The sequence below is a fragment of the Coregonus clupeaformis genome, chromosome 8 (assembly GCF_020615455.1).
Source record: "Coregonus clupeaformis isolate EN_2021a chromosome 8, ASM2061545v1, whole genome shotgun sequence".
In the NCBI taxonomy this organism is placed as follows: Eukaryota; Metazoa; Chordata; class Actinopteri; order Salmoniformes; family Salmonidae; genus Coregonus; species Coregonus clupeaformis.
Window position 1 is genome coordinate 50,246,754 of NC_059199.1, and position 9,327 is coordinate 50,256,080.

The following is a 9,327-nucleotide window of genomic DNA, read 5'->3' on the forward strand; positions in this document are numbered from 1 at the left end:
TTTTTCGGTTACTGTACCACCAAATTATTTTTTCTCTGCCCGGAGTACCGCTGAAGTACCGCCTGTTTGCATTTTACCAGTAGGTCTATGGTATCATGAGTCTTCTCAAGTACCCCCTGTGGATAGGCCAAGTACCCCCAGGGGTCCAGTACCCCTGGTTGAGAACCACTAATCTAAGTTACATAATGGGTGAGATGTTATCATAAAGCCAGTATTCACTCATTAAACACTGCATCATTCATATCACTTAACTCTCAGCACGGTTTTAGATCTCAGGTCGGCTGTAACAAAAAGACACGCGCACGCACGCACACACACACACGGCCCCTATGTGAACCCACGGCAGATGTGATGTCAGTGAGTGATGAGGTTCTAGTCTTATCACCTTCCCAGAACACACTGGTGCTTTATCTACTTCCTCCTGAGAGAAGCAGGCCGCTCTGACGCACCAATCCCATGCCTCTACTGTAAGGGCTAGCAGAGGACAGAGATATGAGGGTTCAAATCAAAGAGATGATACTGATGAATGGGTTTCACTTTATTCTTCTCTCTCTCTCTCCAATTCCCTTCCTCTCCCCTTCTCCCTCTGTCGTACAGCTGTTTCAGTTACCCAACAACCCCAGTGTCACGACTGTTTGTGAGATGCGGTAAACGAAGTCAGGTGCAGGACACAGAACTCTCGGATACGTACTTTTAATACGAAAAGGATCCAAAAGGACACAGAAAATAACTCCACGCAGGGAGGAAATAACCCGCTCACAAACCGTGAAGGGGAAAACAATCACACACAAAGTACAGATGAGAGACAGGGGTAATTATAAGGGAAACAATTAACATAATAACGAACAGGTGTAAACAATACAGACAAAACTAAACAAACACCGATAACATCGAACGGCAGTAGCTAGTACTCCGGGGACGACGAACGCCGAAGCCTGCCCGAGCAAGGAGGAGGAGCAGCCTCGGCAGAATCCGTGACAGTAGCCCCCCCTTGACGCGCGGCTCCAGCCGTGCGCCGACCCAGGCCTCGGGGACGGCCAGGAGGACGCGGAGCAGGGCGAGTTGGGTGACACCGGTGGAACTCTGTCAACAGGGAGGGATCTAGGATGTCCCTCCTAGGGACCCAGCACCGTTCCTCCGGACCGTACCCCTCCCACTCCACGAGATACTGCAGACCTCGAATCCACGATGGAACAGACTGAGTACGCCGGAGCCCCTTCGATGTCTAGTGGGAGCGGAGAGGCCTCTCGTACCTCATTCTCCTGGAGTGGACCAGCTACCACCGGCCTGAGGAGAGACACATGGAACGAGGGGTTAATGCGATAATTAACAGGCAGCTGTAACCTATAACATACCTCGTTCAATCTCCTCAGGACTTTAAATGGCCCCACAAACCGCCGGCCCAGCTTCCGGCAGGGCAGGTGAAGGGGCAGGTTTCTGGTCGAGAGCCAGACCCGATCTCCCGGTGCATAAACCGGACCCTCACTGCGGTGGCGATCGGTGCTCGCCTTTTGCCGTCTGATGGCCCGCTGCAGATGGACGTGCGCAGCGTTCCATGTCTCCTCCGAGCGCCGAAACCATTCATCCACCGCAGGAGCCTTGATCTGGCTCTGATGCCAGGGTGCCAGAACCGGCTGATAGCCCAACACACACTGGAAAGGAGTGAGATTAGTGGAGGAGTGAGTTTTGGGCTATCTCTGCCCAGGGAATATACCCCGACCACTCCTCCTGCCGGTCCTGGCAGTAGGACCTCAGAAACCTACCCACATCTTGGTTTACTCTCTCCACCTGCCCATTACTCACAGGGTGAAAACCCGAGGTAAGGCTGATCGAGACCCCCAAACGTTCCATGAACGCCCTCCACACTCTAGAGGTGAACTGGGGACCCCGATCAGACACTATATCCTCAGGCACCCCGTAGTGCCGGAAAACGTGAGTAAACAGGGCTTCGGCCATTTGTAGGGCTGTAGGAAGACCTGGCATAGGGATGAGACGGCAGGCCTTAGAAAACCGATCCGCAACTACCAAGATCGTGGTAATCCCCTGGGAGGGGGAAGGTCCATGACAAAATCCACCGACAGGTGAGACCACGGCCGTTGTGGAACGGGGAGAGGTTGTAACTTCCCCCTGGGCAGGTGTCTAGGCGCCTTACACTGGGCGCACACAGAGCAGGAAGAAACGTAAACTCTCACGTCCTTAGCTAAGGTGGGCCACCAGTACTTCCCGCTAAGACAGTGCACCGTCCGACCAATACCAGGATGACCAGAGGAGGGTGACGTGTGAGCCCAATAAATCAGTCGGTCACGGACCTCGAGCGGCACGTACCTCCGTCCCTCTGGACACTCTGCGGGAGAAGGGTCTGTACGTAACTCCCGCTCGATTTCCGTGTCGACCTCCCACACCACCGGTGCCATGAGACAAGACTCTGGTAGTATGGGAGTGGGCTCAATGGACCTCTCCTCTGTGTCATATCGTCGGGACAGGGCATCTGCCTTAACGTTCTGTGACCCGGGGATATACGTGATCTTAAAGACAAACCGGGCCAGAAACATGGCCCACCTAGCCTGACGAGGGTTCAGTCTCTTCGCTGCCCGGATGTACTCCAGGTTACGATGGTCAGTCAGAATGAGAAAAGGGTGGTTAGCCCCCTCAAGCCAATGTCTCCACACCTTCAGGGCCCGGACCACAGCTAGCAGCTCCCTGTCCCCCATGTCATAATTGCGCTCCGCCGGACTGAGCTTCTTAGAATAGAAAGCACAGGGGCGGAGTTTTGGAGGCGTGCCCGAGCGCTGAGACAGTATAGCACCGATCCCCGCCTCGGACGCATCCACCTCGACTTGGAACGCCAAAGAGAGATCCGGATGTGCCAGCACCGGAGCTGAGGTGAACAGGTCCTTCAAATGACTAAACGCCCTGTCCGCCTCAGCCGACCACTGCAAACGCACCGGGCCCCCCTTAGCAGGGAGGTAATGGGAGCCGCTACCTGTCCAAAACCCCAGATAAACCTCCGGTAGTAATTGGCAAAACCCAAAAACCGCTGCACCTCCTTTACTGTAGTTGGAGTCTGCCAATTACGCACGGCTGAAACGCGGTCAATCTCCATCTCCACCCCTGACGCAGACAACTGGTGTCCCAGGAAGGAGATGGACTCCTGGAAAAACAGACATTTCTCTGCCTTCACATACAGATCATGCTCCAACAGTCTACCCAGCACCCGACGTACCAGGGACACATGCTCGGTACGTGTAGCGGAGTATATCAGAATGTCATCAATATACACCACTACCCCCTGTCCATGCAAATCTCGTCTACAAATGATTGGAAGACTGAAGGAGCATTCATTAGACCGTATGGCATGACGAGGTACTCATAGTGACCCGAGGTGGTACTGAAGGCTGTTTTCCACTCATCTCCCTCCCGAATGCGCACCAGGTTGTAAGCGCTCCTGAGATCCAATTTTGTGAAGAAGCGCGCCCCGTGTAATGACTCCGTCATACTAGCAATCAGAGGGAGAGGATAGCTGTATTTAATAGTGATCTGATTGAGACCACGGTAATCAATACATGGGCGTAAACCCCCATCCTTCTTCTTCACAAAAAAGAAACTTGAGGACGCAGGAGAAGTGGAAGGCCGTATGTATCCCTGTCTCAAGGATTCGGCGACGTATGTCTCCATAGCAGCCGTCTCCTCCTGAGACAGAGGATACACATGGCTGCGAGGGAGCGCCGCGCCAACCTGGAGGTCTATCGCACAATCCCCCTGTCGATGAGGTGGTAATTGAGTCGCCTTCTTCTTACAGAAGGCGCTTGCCAAATCGGCATACTCAGGAGGAATGTGCATTTGGTTCGGACTCTCCACCGTCGTTGCCCCTACGGAAACACCTACACACCGCCCCACACACTGATCAGACCATCCCTTGAGAGCCCTCTGTTGCCATGAAATGTTGGGGTCATGAGATATTAACCAGGGAAGTCCCAACACCACTGGAAACGCAGGAGAGTCAATTAAATACAACTGTATAGTCTCCTCATGACCCTTCTGCGTTTTCATCTTCAGTGGCGCTGTGACCTCCCTAATCAATCCCGACCCCAAAGGCCGGCTATCTAGGGCATGGATAGGGAAGGGCACATCGTCTGGTAATATAGGGATCCCTAACTTATTTGAGAAATGGCGATCGATAAAATTCCCAGCTGCGCCTGAATCGACTAGCGCCTTCTGCTGGGAGTAAAAAGAAACTTCTGGAAACATCACTTGGATACACACATGAACAGCAGAGAGCTCTGGGTGAGTTGGGACCTTACTCACCGGGAATGACTCATCAGTGCGCTGCCTGCTGCCTCGAATCTGAGGAGACCCTCCCCAGCACCGAACCGCCGTGTGTCCTCGGCAGCCACAGTTGGTGCAGGGGACAGCCTCCCTCCTGGCCTCCCTACTACCAGCACCCCCGAGCTCCATAGGGCTCGGCTCGGAGGTGCTGGGGGATGGAATGGACAGCCCCAGCGCTGGACGTCCGCGGGTAGCCAACAGGGTATCCAAGCGAATCGACATGTCCACCAGCTGATCAAAGCTTAGGTTGGTGTCCCTGCAGGCCAGCTCTCGACGAACGTCCTCCCTCAGGCTGCATCTGTAGTGGTCGATGAGGGCCCTCTCATTCCATCCCGAATTGGCAGCCAGAGTCCGGAAGTCCAGTGCGAATTCCTGCGCGCTCCTCCTCCCCTGTCTGAGGTGGAAGACACTCACCCGCCGCCTTCCCCTCCGGGGGATGATCGAACACTGCCCTGAAGCAGCTGGTGAACTACGCATAGTTCACAGTAGCGGCGTCTATCCCTCCCCACTCGGCGTTGGCCCACTCCAGTGCCTTGCTGGACAGACAGGATATGAGGGCGGACACGCTCTCGTATCCGAGGGTGCCGGGTGAATGGTTGCCAGGTAAAGTTCCACCTGGAGCAGGAAACCCTGACACCCGGCTGCGGTGCCATCATAAACCCTCGGGAGCGAGAGCCGAATCCCACTGGACTCCGGATGTGAGACGATAGGAGTAGCCGATGGTGGTGGTATCGTTGGAGGAGGTGTGGGCAAACCTCCTCTCTCCCATCGTCCCAAAGTGTTCATAACGTTATCCATAGCGGCACCAAGATTTTGAAGCATCGCTGCCTGTTGTAGGACGCGCTCCTCGAGTGATCCAGTCGGTGCCGTCGCTCCTGCTGACTCCATGGTAAGGTGTGTGATTCTGTCACGACTGTCTGTGAGATGCGGTAAACGAAGTCAGGCGCAGGACGCAAAACTCTCAGATACGTACTTTTAATACGAAAAGGATCCAAAAGGACACAGAAAATAACTCCACGCAGGGAGGAAATAACCCGCTCACAAAATAGACAACCGTGAAGGGGAAAACAATCACACACAAAGTACAGATGAGAGACAGGGGTAATTATAAGGGAAACAATTAACATAATGACGAACAGGTGTAAACAATACAGACAAAACTAAACAAACACCGATAACATCGATCGGCAGTAGCTAGTACTCCGGGGACGACGAACGCCGAAGCCTGCCCGAGCAAGGAGGAGGAGCAGCCTCGGCAGAATCCGTGACACCCAGGGCCTTGCAGGCAGGATTAGTTCCACACACTCTAAAATAAGACAAAATATCTTCTAACTGTGAAAATGAAAGGAACATGTTAGCACCTCCTAATTTTGTACAGGTACACTGATGTACCAGACTGATTTCAGAAGCAGCTCTGTGAGCCAGTACCAGTAATACAGCATCTAGAAACATCACATTAACCATGGTTTAGCTCCTCTAAAATTGGGGGAGAGAGATTTCTTTCATTTTTTTTTTCATTTTAGCAGACGTTCTTATCCAGAGCGACTTACAGTTAGTGAGTGCATACATTTTGTAATTTAGTTTTTTCATAAGATCAGTTATGTTGTGCTCTACCGTACTGTGAATTCTTATTTTACACTAAGGATTGACTGTGAGAATTTAGTGAGAGAAGGTATTGACAGGAAAACTCAAGGTGATGAAACATGATGCAACCAACCCTGGAGGGGATCAGGGGGCCAACCCTCAAATTGCAATCCCTTTGTGTGTGTAAACCAGTCCTAGCCCCAGCCTCAGCTCCTGCCCTGGCCAGTACAGTCTCTGTCCCGTATTACTCTATTACTCTATCACGGTGGGATATGCTTGGGCCCCTGACTGTGTCCCTGGCTCGCTGGTTCCGTGGCAGCATCCCACTCCTGCTGCTCCCCTCTTTACAGAGGAAAACACTTCCCTCCCCTCAGTCCCCTGCCATTGTTCTCTGAGCTCTGAGGTTATTTACATTAATATCAACATGCTGGGCTGACAGGAGAGGGAGGGGGAGTGGGATAAGCTGAGAGAGGGGGGGTGAGGGACAAGGGAAGGAGGAGGAAAGCGGGAAAAAGGTTGTGTTTGATAAAAGTCGGCTTTAGGGTGGCTCAACAATTCAGTTTTACAGTGGATGGGGTTACTTTAAATTGTAGTGTAGTGTTGGTGGGGTCAAATTAAATACTTTTGAGGATATTTGTGGCCTGTGTTTATGATGGATTTACAACTCAGTTGTCCCATTGTAAAATAATAGGGGTCTGATGCCTAGTAAATACTGTTCAAATATATGTGGTTATTACTTGCCTATCATATTTAAAGCATATTTTTTAGTAAATGAAACTGATTTAATACTTACTCTATGTGTGTTTTCAGCATAAAAAATCATCAGATAATTCTTAGGAATAATAAATTATCTGAAGTGACAGAGGGGACTGTTGGAACAGACAGTTAAAGTCCTTAAACATGGCATGAGAATCAGCCATTACTCAACTCAGCCAGACAGTGTGGTGAAAGCTCAGCCTGCAAACACACACACACACACGCACACACACTTACTGTACAATAACATGTCTCCTGCTGTAGCACGTTCCAGAGCCTCATTTGGACATACCACAGCAGACACTGTGGAGAGAAATTACACAGTATACGGAACAGACAACACTGTATTCTGTTCTGCTGTGTCATTGTAGGGCCTCCTGATCTAATCTGTGTACACTATCATAGTCCTACTCTGTTTGATGTCCTCAAACACACACACACACACTATTGTATAAGACTTAGAAAGGACAAGCATTTACTTTTGAGGAGATGTGAGGAGGAACTGAATGTTCTTAAGCTGCTGTGGGATGTAATCCTTTCCAGGTGTGATTTGTTTGTGTCAAATACTTGGCAAGATGAAGTTGGATATCTTAAAAAATGTGGGGCTATTTGAAGGATACCTCAGTGTCTTTGCGTTAGGTGTGTGTGTTGTATTTTATTAGGACCCCATTAGCTGTTGTGAAAGCAGCAGCTACTCTTTCTGGGGTCCACACAAAACATGAAACATTACATAATACATAACATTAATAGACAAGAACAGCTCAAAGACAGAACTGCATCAATTTTTAAATGGCACACGTAGCTTTCATATCAATACATACACACAAACTATCTAGGTCAAATAGGGGAGAGGCATTGTGCTGTGAGGTGTTGCTTTATCTGCTTTTTGAAACCAGGTTTGCTGTTTATTTGAGAAAATGAAATGGAAGGGAATTCCATGCAATATAGCTCTGTATAATACTGTACGCTTTCTTGAATTTGTTCTGGATTTGGGGACTGTGAAAAGATCCCTGCTAGCATGTCTGGTGGGGTAAGTGTGTGTGTCAGAGCTGTGTGTAAGTTGACTATGCAAACAATTTGGAATTTTCAATACATGAATGTTTCTTATAAAAAGAAGAAGTGATGCAGTCAGTCTCTCCTCAACTCTTAGCCAACTCTTGGGTGTTTGTTTCCAGAGAAAACATGACTCTCCCAGCAGCACATGTGAAACCTGTCCATCACCCTCCAGCAGGCCCAGTTGGGGTGTCCCTGGTTGGGGTGTCCCTGGTTGGGTTGTACTAACAGGTACAGTATATACACTGTGTGTCTACTGTGTCTGCTGGGAGGCTTATCTCTAGACTGTGTGTTTTCACAGTGATCTGCCTGCCTGGGGTTTACCTGATCATTGTGCCAACAAGTGTTGCATAACCCAAGCCTAGCCATTTCCCCTCGCTCTCCAATATGCATAAACCACACACTCTCTCTATGTGATATAGAATGGTACCAATCAAATATGGCGTAAAGAAAATGCATCCTTGGTCGACACTAAATACTCTAAAAACCTTTCTGCCTTTATCATTGTGGGTTTGAATCATTGTTGCTTTTAAGGGCCGAGCTAGCAGACATTTTGAGTCACACCATCACGCCAGAGGGAATGTGGAGGGTGTGAGATGTATCCGTGGTTGTGAAGGGAGGAGAGGAAACATTAAAGAGCACTTTAGTTGAATGCCTTTTACAACCTGCGACTTATTGTTGTTTGTTTAAGTGACTGAACGTTTAGTAGAGGGCTGACAGGGCACACAATGCTGTCCACACACCTTGAACACACACAGGCCTTGAACAATTCTTAACAGGAATTGAGCACAGGGATGATAAACATGACATTATATAAGGTTCCCACTGGGCACACACTGGTTGAATCAACATTGTTTCCACGTCATTTCAATGTGGAATAGACGTTGAATTGACGTCTGTGCCCAGTGGGTTTGGTGGAGAGAGTTGGAGGGAGGTACGGCAAGACAAGTCAGAGCACGTATGCTTCATGTTATGAAGCCATTACACCTTCAATTAGATTTTAGATCAGTATTATTAGTCAGGTTTAGGGATACCCTATACTGTAGATAGAAAGATATTGGGCTCAGTATAAAGATAGGGCACAGTATAGATGGATAGAACTACAGTTGAAGTCGGAAGTTTACATACACTTAGGTTGGAGTCATTAAAACTAGTTTTTCAACCACTCCACAAATTTCTTGTTAACAAACTATAGTTTTGGCAAGTCGGTTAGGACATCTACTTTGTGCATGACACAAGTAATTTTTCCAACAATTGTTTACAGACAGATTATTTCACTTATAATTCACTGTATCACAATTCCAGTGGGTCAGAAGTTTACATACACTAAGTTGACTGTGCCTTTAAACAACTTGGAAAATTCCAGAAAATGATGTCATGGCTTTACAAGCTTCTAATAGGCTAATTGACATAATCTGAGTCAATTGGAGGTGTACCTGTGGATGTATTTCAAGGCCTATCTTCCAACTCAGTGCCTCTTTGCTTGACATCATGGGAAAATCAAAAAAAATCAGCCAAGACCTCAGAAAAAAAGTTGTAGACCTCCACAAGTCTGGTTCATCCTTGGGAGCAATTTCCAAACGCCTGAAGGTACCACGTTCATCTGTA